The sequence below is a fragment of the Nannospalax galili genome, unplaced genomic scaffold (genome assembly GCF_000622305.1).
Source record: "Nannospalax galili isolate Female #2095 unplaced genomic scaffold, S.galili_v1.0 scaffold467, whole genome shotgun sequence".
Classification (NCBI taxonomy): Eukaryota; Metazoa; Chordata; class Mammalia; order Rodentia; family Spalacidae; genus Nannospalax; species Nannospalax galili.
In genome coordinates, this window is record NW_008357490.1 from 1,890,822 (window position 1) to 1,906,655 (window position 15,834).

At 41.3% G+C, this 15,834-nt stretch overlaps 1 protein-coding gene across 11 annotated transcripts in view; it reads left to right on the forward strand.

Annotated features, from left to right (window-relative positions):
- Nucleotides 1–15,834, forward strand: part of Fancc (FA complementation group C) — a 274,173-nt gene that overhangs the window by 156,735 nt on the left and 101,604 nt on the right. Inside the window, exon 1 of one of the 11 annotated variants that reach the window (XM_029557193.1) lies at nucleotides 2,197–2,258. The exons of the other annotated variants lie outside the window; for them this stretch is intronic. The gene's annotated coding sequence lies outside the window, so the exon portion shown is untranslated. Of the gene's footprint in view, nucleotides 1–2,196; nucleotides 2,259–15,834 lie in introns of those variants that run through there. 11 annotated transcript variants of the gene reach the window in all.

Genomic DNA, 15,834 nt, shown 5'->3' on the forward strand with positions numbered 1-15,834 from the left:
ATAAAATTATGATTAAGTATGTTTCTTATGGTTTTATATTAGCTTTGGCCTTTGTGTTGGGGAAAAATATCATCTGTGTCTGTCTGTGAAGGCAAGGAAAGGGAAGACAGGTTGGAGCTGTGTCCATGTCTAGATGAGAGAGAACAGTGGCTGGGCTCAGGGTGAAAGCAGTGGCACTGGAGAGGTGCACTTAAACTGTGCTCCACAGGGACCACTGGTAGCTTGGTGATGGAGAAAGTGGGCAGGTATTAAAGATGAGTCAAAGAAAAATGCCCAAGATTCTTACTTGAACATATGTGAGGTGATAGAAGCATTTACTTGAATAGCAAAGATGAAGAGAGCTTTGGAGGACATTCGAGTAGCAATTAAATTTGAGATAGTTAACACATATTTGAAGGTGTTGCATGGGTGAAAAGGTAGGGATGGAAGGTGTTGCCTAGCTGGTATGATTTGGATTTATATGTTCTTCAAAGGCTCAAGTGTTAATGATTTTGTTCTCAACTGATGGCACTATTGGGAAATGGTGGGTGGGCCTTGTAGAAGGAAGTTGCATCATTTTAGGTATACCTTTGGAGGAGATACTGAGACCATGGCTCCTCCCTCATGCCTCTCTGTCTTTGCTTCTTGCCTACCTGAAGTGAGCAGCTGCCCCTGCCCCCCCCACCCCCCCCCCTGCCCCCGCCGTATATGCCCATCATAACACACAGGTCAAAAGCAGCAAAACCAAGTAACCATGAACCAAAACTATGAGCCCAAATAACCTTTCTTATTTCCTTGCGTGTGTATACATGCATGTGTGTGTATGCATGTCATGTACATGTGTGGATGTGGATGTAGAGACCAGAGGTTGATGTAGGGTATCTTCCTTAGTCACTTTTCTCCTTATTTTTCAAGACAGGGTCTCTCACTGAATCTGGAGCTCAGCGACTTGGATAGATTGATTGTCTGGGGAGCCTCAGTAACCTATCTTCACCTCCCCAGCACTGGTATTATAGGCACATGCTGCCATAGCCAGCTTTTTACATGGATGCTGGAGACCTGAACTCAAGTCCTCATGCTTATATAGCAAACACTTTGCCAATTGAATTTTCTCCCAGTCCTCCTTCATTCTTTTAAATTACTTATGTCAGGTATTTTGTCACAGAAGCAGAAAGCTAAAGCACTCACTTTGCAGAAAATGGTGGCCTTAGATGAGGCTAGACCTTGCAGGGTTTGAATTCCCACAATACTACAGGAAGGAGATCCAAGTTTTTTTGTCATGGGCTGTTCAGATGTGAGGCAGAGGGCTAAAGGAGAACTGTGGTCCTGACAGGCAATAGTATTAAGACATCAAGACTTGGGGTCAGAGTCTATGACAAAAACTCTTGGCATAAGAGCAGCATCTGAAAACAGAACTAGATGAGATCTTCTCAGGGTCACTGAGCTCTGTTGTCTAAAAGGTGAGTTGATGAGAAAGTAGCGGCAGTAAAACAGAACAGGGGAAATGTGAGGTGCAGTGCACCAGCAGCTAGGACAGGAATGTGTCTATGTGGCAGAAGGCCGGGCAACCCCATGGATGGCCACCTTCAGGCGCTCTGTATATGCCAGTTGTTCCTAGAGACACGTGGCAGCACTCGGGGAGTCGCAGCCCAGATCTTGCCTTGTGTGAGGGATATATTAGCAGATATGGATCCAGCAGTTTGCAGCTAAACTTTTGACTAGAGAATTGTAATGAATTGGGGCCACATTTGAGGAGACTGAATGTCAGGTGGGAAAGCAGGGAAGATGAATGTAGTAACTTTCTGAGGAAGTTATACAAAATGGAGAGCAGAGACATGGACAGAATTAGAGGAAAGATGTATGCCATGAGAATACTTCCCTTTGACGCCTAACAGAAGTAATTCACTAATGGAGGAGATACTGGGGTCCCTGCTGTGAGGGTCCTGGTGAGGGCAGTGGTGATCAGAGTCACATGGACAGCAGTACTTCATGGGGACTAAGGTGTTCTTCCATCAGATTGGAAAAAAAGAGAAAACAGAGTGTGTAGGTGAGCTTGTAAATCGATTGACAGTAAGATGACAGTTAGTTACTATTTTCTCAGCCATATATAAGCAAAGTTTTCCACCTAGAGTTTCAGGGAAGGGGAAGTTACAGCATCATTTTAGGCTCCTCCTTTACCCCCTCTGTCTTTACTTCCTGCTTAATTGAAAGTGAGCAGCTGCCTCCACCCTCTGCAGTACACTCCTACCATAACCACAGGTCAAAAGCAACAGAACCAGGTAACCATGAACTGAAACTATGAGCCAAAATAACCTTTCCTCCTTCTCGCACATGTGTGTGTGTGTGTGTGTGTGTGTGTGTGTGTGTGTATGTGTGTGTGTGTGTGTCTATGTCTGTGTCTGTGTCTGTGTACTGGGAAGGAAGTACTGGGGAAGAGAAGATGTAGAGTGGACTCAGAAGAGTTGGGGTTCATAAGACAAGTGCCACAGTACACAGAAAAGGAGGTGAGCAGGGTGTTTATGAAGAGATGAGTATCTCTGCAGGGTGTTTCTTAAACATATGACCTGTGCAGAATACATTTTCTTAGTAAAGCACACACTTCTAGGTCTGTCTATATGCATTCCTATGAAGGCGTTTTAATTCCATGGTTTCAACTTTTTGTACTGCCATTTCATCCAGGCTTATTTTCTTGAGCCTTTTGATTTTAACTCTTATTTCTACCCCACCCCCACCCCAGAACTAATAAGTGAGCAAGCAAGAGGTTCTGTAAGCAACAGTAAAAACTGCAGACTTTGTTATGATTGGAACTGTGTTTGGAAATTCTGTGAATTGTGTTATGTCAGCATCCTGTTCTCAGCGTTGGCTATGTAAACAGTGGGTATGGGGAGGCTCTATGAATGAGCAGCCTTCCTGCTCACTCACCAAACTAACCACTGCAATTCTCCAGATTTCTGAGTGTTTATTTCATATGAAAGAGGACTCTAAAAATACCAGGCCAGTAAGATTTTTATTGTAGATAATTTTGTTTAAACTGAAATAGGACATACAAATTTTAAAAAGAGGGGAAAATTGAAGGCAAAATTTTGAAGGAAAAGTCACAGAAATCTGTCTGCAATAATTTATTTTGGCTATGCACATAAAACTGCAAGAAGGGATGGGAAAATTTTGTTCTACCTTTTAAGTTAGAGCAGTTGGTATAATTATAGGAACACATCATATCACTCTGGCTCTTTTGTTAGTTTGCTTATAGGCAGGATCTCACATATCCTGGGCTGGTCTTGAACTTGGTTTGTAGCCGAGGATAATCTTGAACTTTTAAAAAGACATTTAAAAAATGTTTATGTGTATCATTGTTCTTTCTGCATGTATATAAATGTACTCATATGTTTGCAGTGCCCTCAGGGACTGGAAGAGGGCATCACATCCCTTGGCACTGGATTTATGGGCAGCTGCCATATGGGTGCTAGGAAGTGAACCCAAGTCTTCTGCAAGAGCAGCCAGTGCTCTTAACCATTGAGCTATCTCTCCAGCTCCGACTATGAACTTCTGATCTTCCATCCTCCACCTCCCTAGAAGTGCTAGGAGTACAGGCATGTGTCTTCCTACCCTGTTTTGTGCAGTGCTGGGGATAAGGTCCAATCCAGGACCTCATGCGTGTTAGGCAAGCATTCTGCCAACTGAACTACATCTCCAGCGCTCATTTTGTAATTTTAGGAATCCAGTAAGATGAAAAAAGCACAAGGATGGATTAGGCCTCAGTCAGGAGACCAGAAAGCCTGTGAGTCATTCTGAGAGATTATTCATTGGGAAGAGGGAAATGTATACAAAAACCCGAGAGAATGAGAGACTTCAGGAGTTATAAGTAGGAAACAAAGAGGTGAACTATAGCAAAAGCAGATTCAGATGCTTATTATTTCAGACTCCATGTAATAACCATGTTAGGCTTATTGATTATAAAGACTTGAAAGCATGGGCAGAGCTGGGTATGGTACTTCACACCTATAATCCCAGCACTTGAGCGGCTGAAGCAGGAGGGCTGCAGGGAGTTCAAGGCCAGCTGGGCTACATAGTAAGTTCCCTGCCATCTTAGGCCACATTACAAGACACTGTCTCTACTAAGAAAAGATACAAGACAAATCAAAGCAAAATAAAACAACAACAAAAGAAAGTTTGGAAGAAATGTTTTGCCTTTCAGTACATAGGGCCTTCTCTCTGCTGGGAGCCCCTGACCTTCTCATAGGTGAGGCTGCTGGGCCTCTGGATCAGCAGTCATGGTCTAGGGTATAGTGTTTGAATGTGGAATTACAAGAGGATGTGGTGTCTAGAGCCAAGAGATATTTATGGAGAAAGCTGTATAAAGACCCTACTTGCTTGTGCCCATCCTGAAGTGGTAACCAGAGTGACAGACACACCCTGCCTTTCTAGCATCTTGGGAAGAATAACCCTAGGGAGAGAAAATGGAGACCAGATTTCTATTTTAGGAAAATGAGAAATGCTTAAGTTTAATATAGGTGATGGTGAAGGATTGACTTACAGGAAAGCAGAATTATGAAGCAGAATGCATAGAAGAATATTTTCTGTCTCCTACTAGACTCTAGACATGTGACTAGTTTCAGCCATTGGATCAGTGGCACTGATCCATGAAGACTAATACACATTTTGTACCTATTGTAAGTCAGATCTTGAGCTGGGTGAACTACATACATGATTTCTTTCAGTCTTCCTGACCTCAATACCTGTTACATTTTCTCAATTTCAAAGAGAAAAAAACTGAAGCTTGGAGACGGTAAGTGATTTCCTCTGCTGAATGCCAGGGATGCTAGGGGAACTTAAGAGTATCTGATTCTGAGTCTTAGAATGTTTCTCTTTGGACAACTTCCTAACTTAGCCTTCAGTCCCTCTGGACATAGTGGTTAAAGACTCTTCAGACCTGGGCTAGAGTTTTGAACTAGAGGAAGGAATGGCTCTAACCAGAATAGCCAAGCTATAGGATGCCTGAAACATCCCTCTCTATTGCCTTCTATAAGCTGTTTCTCCAGCTAGAGCTTGCACTGTTGGTTGGGTTCTAGGATGGTGATCCTTGGACTCATGGCATAGTGCCAGGGATCGGGGAGGTTGTTAGTTGTCCTTCTAGAGAACTCCATTCTGCCCCCACCTCCATCACTGTGATTCCGTGGTCTGGAGTGGGGCCAGGGTGGTTGTCATAGTAATGAACACTTATGTAATTCAGACTGAGGTGTCTGCATATCACACCATTAAAAAAGTCTGACTTAGGTGAATATGTTTCCACATGTGACTCCTCTTGAGCCCCTTCATACATTTCATATTTGCTTATAGTGAACCCAACAATGATTCCCTCATTGTCAGATCAGAGTATGCAAGAATAAGCCTTTGTGGTGATGTGGGGGACATCATGTTAGCAAAGAGGGCAAAGACTAAGGCTAGAGTTGCAGGGGCTCTTTAGCTATCAGGCTATATCCCATCCTCGCCCAGACCGAAGCTTATGCTACAGCAGCCACTGATGTTCAGGGTGTTCTCTGAGCTCCAAACCCTGCTGGCTTCTATGTGCATGGGCCTCACTTAGTGTTGTAACACTGCTATAAAGCAATTTTTCCATCTACATTTTATGGAAGTGCAAACCAGTGAGGGCTGATACTGTTTTTTAAAAATTATTTTAAGATTGATAGCTAGGACTCGGTCCATTGAAAGCTCCATGACTTTTCTGCTCCTTTCTTTTATTTTTTACTTATATAAATAATACATTAATATAGCTAAAAATGTTATCCTTGGATTTCTGTGAGATTGAGGCCAGCCTGGTCTACATAGTGAGTTCCAGGCCAGCTGGGACTACAAGAAAAAAAAAAAAGTTAATCCAGATATATCAGCCTACCCTAACCACGTAGGCTTTGCAAGAAGTGATACCTGATTTCAGTGGTCTACAGATCTTTCCAGCCTTTTTTTTTTCAGTTAAGTTCATTTGTTTACTTTGTTTTCATATAAATGGAAGTGTGTTCTGTGACTTGCCCTTGTCACACAGTTGTAACTCTTACAGTTACTTCTGTACACCCTCCCCACACAAATCGCCTTTATGTTGCTAATATTATCTTCATGCCAGAGGAAAGAATATTCAGGGATGGAGAGATGGCTCAGTGGCTAAGAGCTGGTTTTCCAGAGGACCCAGGTTTGATTTCCATCACCCACATAGCAGCTAACAACCATTCATAACTCCAGTTCCAGGGTATTTGATGCCCTCTTCTGACCTCTGCAGGTCATATATGTAAACAAAACATTCATACACATAAAATATGAATAAACCGATCAAAAAAATAAAATAGTATTCAGTGGTAGGGAGCATCCTATAATATACAATGCCCTGAGTTCTATCCCCAGCACCTCTAGAAAGGAGGGGAGAAGGAGAGGGGAAGGAAAACCTATAATCCAAACTCATTACTTATTTTAAAACATGAATCATAGATACATGTTTAAACAGAGCTTCTCTGTGGCAGCAGTTTTCCTCCCAAGGGAACTTAGCAATGTTTGCAGACATTTTTAGTTGTTATAACCTGGAGCAGGCAAATGGAGGTGGCATTTAGAGGGAAGGAATATATAGGACAGCCCCTGCAACAAAGACTATCAGGTCCCAAATAGCAATTGTGCAGAGAATGGGGCAGTCTGATTGGTTTAAGCTTACCTTAATGGTACTCTGCAGCCCCTCCATGTGTAGTTTCTCAACATTCATCTTTACTTAAATGACCTAAGTTTTCTTTCTTTCTTTTTTTTTTCTGACAGGGTCTCCCTGTAGCTCCAGCTGGCCTGGAACTCACTAGGTAAACCAGGCTGGCCTCAAACTCACAGAGATCTGCCTGTGTCTGCCTCCCAAGTGCTGGGACTAAAGGTGTGTACCACCATGCCCGGCATGACCTAAGTTTTCTAAGGAAAGCCCAGTATACTCTCTCTTCTTCCCTGATTTGAAATTATATTCAAAATATTTTTATCTACCTTAGCTTATGAGAGAAGCACAATTTTCAGTGTCTGCTTCTCAACTTTGAGGTGGGGGAAAGTGTTTCTTGGCGCATGTTTTAAATGGGTTTTCCTTCTTTGAGACTCTGTTACATTTAGGCTTAAGGCGGCTATGGATTCTAGCAATCTGGAAATCATTTAATGATTTAAATACTGGATTGAGATAAAAGGGGCTCTAATTTTAGATTCATTCTATTGACTCTTTTAAGATAGTATTAGAACTTTTTTTGTGTTCCAAGTTGGAAATTGAGCACTTTTTTTTTTTTCACTTCTAGTGGCATTGTTTAGGTGAGTTTATTTAGACTGAAGGAAGTGTAGACTGTCTTCATTCCTAAAAGTAGTCCACTTACATATTACTTCTTTGTAAAGGATTTTAAACATGGCAATTTTCAGAAATAATGTACTGAAAGTAAACTGTATTAGTCACTTTAGTGTCACTATGACCACAGTGCCTTGTAGAAACAATTTAAGGGATAAAGATTTACTTTGGCTAATAGTTTCAGAGGCTTTCAGTTATCATTGGGAGCAAAGGCATGGTGGAACAGCTCGATTCAAGGCATCGGGGATATATGGAGGACCGGGCAATGGAGTAAGACAAGAGCCAGGGTCTGAGCTATAAACTTCATAGCCCCTTGATAGTTACTTACTTCTGCTGGCTAGGCTGCAGCTTCTGAAGGTTCCATAACCTCCTTAAGTAGCATTCCTTGCTGAGGAGCAAGCACTCAGAACATGACATACCTGTGGGATGCATTTCTCAGTCAAATTGTAACCTAAATTATACTTCATAAGTTAGGATTTATATCCTCTTGATTTGGATTATAGGTTATTCTGGTATCAAATATGCTAGCTATATATTAAAATCTCTTTTAGTTCTTAATTCAGAAATAACAAAGAAGTGTATTTAAAAATTTTAATAATGTGCTTCTAAATAACTTTGCAAGCAGTTTGAATATTGCTTCTCTTCTGGTTTTATTATAACAGTAGCTGTGTTTCATTTCATAATTTGGAAAGAAATTGTTCCTTATAAGTTTAGATATTTGGGAAGAGTGATGAATTTCCTTCCTTAGAAATTTCAGTATCCTGATGCTGTGAATGGATATGGATAGGGTAATTAGCAGTGGGCAATATCTGGTTTGGGGTACACTTTCTGTGACTGTATTGTGTATGTGCATGCAGAAGAAACAGTTTATGTAGCCTACCTGTTTGTGAACTTTATAGAAACTGAGTCACACTGCCTGTCTCTTCATATAATTTTCATCTCTCCCACAGTGTGCTGTGCTTGGCGTCTTGGTTTTTTTTTTTTGTACAATTTTAGAAAAGCTTATGAAGTTCCACTGAAAACCTTATTTGGGATTGTCATTGGTAATTGCAGAGTCTGTATGCCAGACAATGGACATCTTAATGACACTAAATTCTTCTTGTCAAAAACTTACATATGTCTCCATTTATGGAGACCTCTGACATGTACTTTTAAAGTTTTAAAGTTTTTTTAAAAAATATTTTATTTATTATTTTGTTTTATGTGTATGAGTGTACTACCTGCATGTATGTAAGTGCACCCATGTCATGTGATGCCCACAGGGGTTAGAAAAGGGTGCTGTATCCCCTGGAACTGGAATTACAGACAGTTGTTAGCTTCCATGTGGGTGCTGGGAATCAAACCTGGGTCCTCTGGAAGAGCAGCCAGTGCTCTTAACTGCTGAGCCATCTTTCCAACCCGAAGCTTTAAAGTTTTGTGGTACTTAACTTCTTGCTGATTTGTCAGGTAGTGTGGTATGGGGCATGCTGGGCCATTGTAGGCTAGACACGGCACCATTTCTGTTTTCCCCTTCTTTGGAATAAATTTAGACATTAGTCTGATTTTTTAATTGTCTCTGTAAAGAGGGGGAGCAGGTAATGTAAGATGATGTTATTAAGAACTGAAGCCAATTTTCAGCATGACATACCTAGTGTAGAAAACTATAAATCACTTGCAGGTGATTTAATTAATTTGTGAATTTCATTGTTAACTAAATAAATGAACAATCCAGTATAATAGTATAAATGTTTGACTAGATATTTATGTAAAAGCTATGGGCACATGAAAGAGGAAGTGACTAATTCAGCACTTGGGCATGGGCATTTTATGTGGTGAAAGAACAGCCAAGCATTCAGAATGGCAGCGTTTCTGGGACCATTCTGGAATAACAGATCAGATACTTCGGAAAAGCTGCAGAAAAGGGAAGATTAAACACATTGTAATATACCTGAGGGACAAAGTTTGGAGGGGCAAAATAATGAAATTGTATGAAACTATGAAAATCAAATTTATAGGAAAAAAATTTTTCAAAATGTGAAGACGTGCTGAGATGAGTTGGAATTTTCCACAGTGATGATGCTTGCTATTGTTCCCTCTGGGCATCCTAAGACTCTGGAAACCTATGTCCATACCATAGGCATCATGTTATTTATAGGATGGTATCCACACCAGCATTCAAGCCTCTGGCTTATGTTACCAGGTTGAGTCAGACTCTTTGAAGTAAAAGTACATAGCAGTGCCGTGGTTTTCAGTTCTGTGGGATTTTATGACCTGAAACTTAGGAAAGCAAATTGTGACAAACAGAATTTATCATGTTCTCCTATAAGGAGGTCACAGTTATAAAAGAGCAGCCCTTGATTCAGCAAGTGTTTACTGAGTGAGCAGTCTGGAATGCCAAGGGCCAGCTTGCCCTAGGGAATGTGAAAGGTGGTAAGACAGTCCTTTTTCCTGAGCCCATGGTACCAAGTGGAGTGGGAAAGTATGCTTAGAACAGCACTGCAAGCTCCTTGAAAGAAGTGAAAATAGAACACTGTGGAGACTTCAGGGGAACTAGATCTTAACCAGTTGAAATCAGAACAGGAATCTCGGAGAAAGATAGGTTGAGAATGATAGGTTTAATTTTTTTCTTTTTTTTTTTTAAAAAAAGATGTATTTATTTTTAATTATGTGTATACATGTGTGTCCCTATGTGCGTATGTGCATATGTATGCAGGCACCTGAGGAGGCCAGAGGCATCGGAGGCCCTGGATCTGGAGATACAGGGTTGTGAGCCACCTCAGTGGGTGCTGGGAACAGAGCTTGGGTCCTCTGCAAGAGCAGTACATGCTCTTAACCACTGAGCCATCTCTCCAGCCCCAAAATAGGTGCAATTTTGGCAACTAGAAATAGGCAAGAGTTGTTAGGTTTCTTAAAAGGAAAAAAAAAAATGCTAGGACCCAGTGAATTTGTCACCCAGTAGGGAGTCTGCCTTTACCAAATCTCAGAGATGTAGAGAAAGTTAATTTTAACGTAGTGGGTTGGGAGTGGGGCGCTGTGCGTAGAACCCTGTAAGAGCCCCAAGCCATAGTGAGAGGAGCATCTCCCCTTGGCTGCATGCCACCTTCTTTCTCTGCTCCCTCCATAGTCCCGTTTTCCTTTTGCTGGCCAGGCCTATGTCACTCATGTACGCTCCCTGCTTCCCCAGCTGTCAGTCAACTCCTCAGATGCCATCACTCTGGGAGCACTCTGAAAACTGGGTTGGAGCTATTCGTTCCTTTAATTCCTACAATAATAGTCTTACCCCTATCATAACAATTACAGATTCCTCCTCCATTGTCCATTGCCAGTTTCAGTAGAGTGGCTTGAATACACACCACACTCAATGTTTGCTGAATGAATGAATAAGGGATCTTAGTTTCAAACAGCTTTAAAACAAATCATTATATATAAACAAACACACAATAGAGAGTACATGGGTGGAAATTCTAAAAGACTAATGATCAGGTGAAGAAATTATTTGGAAGTGCATAAAATATGCATTCTGTTTAGGTTTAAGGATATTGACCATAGTTTAGCTATCCTAGTCCTTTGCCTGAGTAAATCTGGCAGCTCTTCTTCTACCCCTTGACCTCAGCCAAACTACAACCTGCTTACTCCAGCTCTCTTAACCTGCCTGAAACAATGTGCTGTCTGTCCCAGCAGCATATCTAGTGAGGCAAGGTCAAACAAGAACACTTGTGGCCTGGTCCTTGGAAGGCTAGGTAGCATCTGCAGCAGTGCCTGGTGGAAAATGGAGACGTACACTTGACCTCCATTTTCTGCACCAAGAAAGACAAAGTCATCTGTTCATTTTATTTCAAAATTGGAGCCTGTCGTCATGGAGACAGATGTTCTTAATTGCACAATATACTAACCTTTAGACCCCAGACCACCTGAAAACAAGGGCGTGTTTCACCTGATTTAGTTAGTTAAAACATCTATGAAAGTTCACCTTCATAGAGTAAGCATTTTCAGTGGCTTTTTCAAGCATTATCAGAGTTCTTTCATTCTTAAAATTCCTACATGAATCAACATTGGGTTTAGAACTCATTGTGTATATAGACCAGCGAGATGGTTCAACAAGTAAAGGTTGCCACCTAAAGACCTGAGTTTGATCCTACATGGTAGAGGGAGACAGTGGACTCCCAATTGTCTTTTGACCACACACACACACACACACACACACACCACATGAATGTAAAAAAAAATTTTTTTAAATAATTTTATGTGTAACCACATTAGTTTCTGTACTTCCCACCTGAGTTGGCTGATGTATTGATACTTTGTTTTTAATGTCAGTACATGTTCATTATACTCCCCATTCTTTTTGTAGATGCTGATTCACGTTCTTGTTCCTCATTAATGAACAAGGGGGTTTGAAGTAGAGGATCTCCAAAACTGATTTGTTGGGTTTTTAAAAACAGTCCATTCTTCAATGAGTGTAGGTAGGAATAGCCAATGCCTGATCTTTAGTGGTATTATGTTTAAAACATGTGTCACTAGGTGGCAGTAAAAAAGGATACTGTTAGCTATAAGAATTGTACAGTGGTTTTTATTTTATTGTTTACAGCACTGAGAATTGACTGATACTCTAGTCTGTTCTCTGCCACAAAGCAACACCTCCAGCTCAGCTTAGTTAATTTTGAAGTTAACTTTAAATAAGAGATTTCCTGACTAAAGTTTGGAATTTGGGGTTTGAAAGCCAGGCAATTGCAGGCAGGACTCAATACATCAACTTTATGACTTCTCCTTGTTTGATTCAGGGCTAAAATGCTGTGCTCCTCCATAGCCGTTAGTATCTATAGAAAAAACAGGTATAAGACAAAGCATGCAATTCTGTTTTACAAAGTGTTTTTATGACTACAGTTATAAGACTGGTGAGATGGCTCAGAGGATAAATGGATTTGCCTTGCAAGCCTGATGGCCTGAGGTCAATCCCTAGATCTCACAATGGCAGGAGAGAACTGACTCCTAGTGCCTTCATGATTCCTGACAGGTAAGCTTAGTCAGGTGTGGAACTCCCCACCCACCAACCTGTTAGTACAAGAAATTCCCTTTGTCCTTCAACTGAAAGGTCTGTCTTTCCCTTCATGGTGTCTGTCTCTCTCCCCCACTGTCCATGTCACTCCTCTCTCCTAGTGAAGCTAGGACCAAAGGCTTCCCTCCCTTCCACAGAGATGGGGTTGGGCCTCTTGACTTTGGGAACATATTTAGATTTCATACTAGAGTGACTGGGAGCATTAAGGGTCTGTGTCCTTACCTATAAGGGAGATTTAGTAAGAATATTTATCCATAGGCAGTGAGTATTGAGTCCAGATTTGTGAAGCACTCACAACAGCACATAGGAGGTTCTTGCAGAGTTTGTTGAATGTGAAAGTTTGGAAGTGAAAATCAGAGGGCTTCAAATACTGCCCTCTGTCCTCCTGGCATCAAAGTACTAAACCAGGTTTTTCCTGACTCTGAGTGCCTACCCAAACCAAGCCTGCTTGGCTTGCCTCCCCTGCTTAGGTCAGACTGGGACACCTCTACATGGCTTTGACTATGGCCTGCTTTTCCTGCCTAGAGCACTTAGGTGGCACCCAAGTGGGGAACCGGGCTCCATGTTCTCCCGCTTGGTTGCTGAAGGGCCTCAGTGCCTCTGTGTGGTGTAAGTGCAGCTCCAAGGGGAGGAAGATGCCCTCAGTAAGGTTATCCAAGTGTAACCTGGAGTTCTGTGTTCGGGACCCCAAAACAGGTGTTAGCCCATAGTTACAGAGTACTGTGACTTACACTGAAGAATATACCAGATAACAGTACAGTTTCCTGCCTTGAGAGGGAGGGCTGTGGTTGGGAAAGGGAGGCTTCCTCTGTATTTCTAATGTGTTACTGAGTTCCATGGGTGAAATTTGCCATATTATCTTAAATATTTCTGAATATGTGAAATATTTTTATGATGAAATGGAAGCAAGCACCCCTAATGGATGACCAATAAAGACCCCAAGCACCATTGGTACATGTACTGTGGGGTTTTTTTGTATCTAGCCTGTGGAACTATCTTTGTCTGAGGTACCCTTACCTTCTATCCTACATAAGGCTGTCAGCTCCATGTATTTGTGTATAAGTTTACCTGCATATATGCAATTAATGTCATCTCATAAAATCCAAGTCAAGAATGCAGTATAGGGGGCTGGAGAGATGGCTCAGCAGTTAAGAGCACTGGTTGCTCTTGCAGAGGACCCAGATTCAATTCCCAGCATCCATATGGTGGCTAACAACTGCCTATAACTCCAGTTCCAGGGGAATCCAAGGCCTTCTTCTGACCTCCACGGGCATTTCATGATATGGGTACACTTACACACATGTAGGCAATACAATTGTAAAATAAAAGTAATAAAATATTTAGGGGCTAGAGAGATGACTCAGTCGTTAAGAGCACTGATTGTTCTTGCAGAGGACCTGGGTTCTGTTTCCAGCACCCACATGGAGGCTGACAACCATCTGCAACTCCAATTCCAGGGAATCCAATGCCCTCTTCTGACCTACATGGGCACTGCACGCACTGGTTCACTTACATATATGCAGGCAATACATTCATAAATGTAAAATTAAAAAAGGAATGCAACATAGGTCTTTAAAAAAGAAGTTAAATTAGCCAGATGGTAGGTATGTGTTTGGGCTTAGGAATTCAAGACCAGCCTGGGCAGCTCACAGGGTGCCATCTCAACAAAAACACAAAAGGAAGAAAAAATGTTAAATGACAGTTTCATTGTGAATATCTAAAACCTCCACTGAACTGTACACTAAATAGGGATGAATTTTAGAGCCTGTGAATTATATCTCAGTAAAGCTTTAAAAAATCAAATACTCTTCTGCAGCAAATTTTGAATTTGCAGAATTTGCATCACAGTTCCAGGGAAGCTGGCAGGTCAGAACCCTGACTGTAGCCTGAGTCCTAGGTTTAGATTTCTTCTGCTTTGGAAGGCAGTGAGAATGTTGAGAGAGGGTCTGCAATCCTGTGAAATAACCTTTGTGGTGGGCTAGCTGGGGAAGTGAACAACCATGGCATCCAGAGTCCCTGTCAGCTATGAATACTGAGGCCCACTTTCTAATGTGAGTTCAGAAAATCAATAGGTAGAAGAGGAGAATCAGGAGCTGGTACAGATCTACCTAAACAACCAGAATAATTGCTTCAGGGAAAAAGTACTAATGGTAAGAAAATGGAAAGAAAGCCAGATAGCATCTCCACTGAGCACTGAGAGATGGGGCATTTATGTAGAACAGCAAGAGGCCAGGTTATCAGGAAAAGGGGAAATAGGAGCAAGAAGGATGTGCAGACATTACAACTGTTTCCTAAATAAAAGTATAAAACCAAAAGGAAAGTAATGTAATTTCTTCCTTATGCCTTACCCTCATGGCCCTATTTTCTATAAAGGAAGTATATTCATTTTTAGAATCACTATTTTCCAATAAAGGCTATTAAAAGACTTAAAAAGTAAGAAGTCAAATATTTACACATAAAGCTTTCGAAAAAGTTGTTTTTTCTGATTATAAAGTAATACACATATATAGAAGAAAAACAACACACTCAAGTGGAAAGATGGAAATATGTATGTGTGTTATGTGTGGTGTATTTATATGTATGTAGTATGTGGTATGTGTGTGGTGTGTGTATAGTGTGTATATGAGTGTGATATGTTTGTGGTGTGTGTCTGTGGTGTTGTGTTGTATGTATGTTTCTGTGTGGTGGGGGGGTATATGTGAGTGGTGTGTGTGTGTGTGTGGTAGGTGGTGTGTATATGGTATCTGTATGTATATGTGGGGTGTGTGTGTGTGTGCGTGTGTAGTACCTGTATGTATGTTTGATATGTGCGTGGTGTAGTATGTATGTTATATGTATGTGTGTGGTATTTGTGTGCGTGTAATGTATATATGGTGTATCTGTATGTGTGATATGTATCTGGTATATGTATGTGTATGGTTTTGTGTGTGTGTGTGTGTGTATGTGTGTATGTGTGTGTGTTTAAAGTACACTACTCTAGAGACTGTTAACATTTTGTGGTATCTTGGTATTTAGTGAGGCACCGTAGAAGGATATTTCAAATTAATTAAACCTACTCTAGACATTGTTTGTGATGACAACACTTAAATGAGCATTTTGAGCATGATCCCTGTCATAGTATACTTTCTGTTGCTGTACCAAGGCAGAAGCTTGAGTCAGAAACCATGGCTTGCTTTCAGGCTCATGTTCAGTTGAAAAAACCTAGGCGCCAGGAGGCCACCTGATAGGAATGCCTGACAAGAGGTCAAGCATTGAGAAACTAGCTTATCAGAAAAACAGGACGTAGTGGTCAAGCCATCTGGCAATCCCCGGGGCTCGATACCAGGAAATCAGGAGAAAAACCTCTGTGTCCCTGAGGTCACCTCCCATTTAGCAACCCCACTTCCCCTTAGCCCCGACCCTTACCCCATATTTCTGTGTGCTTTTGAAATTACTCTGTGTGTTTTTGAATTAACCATTAACCGCGCTTCTGCTTTTGTAC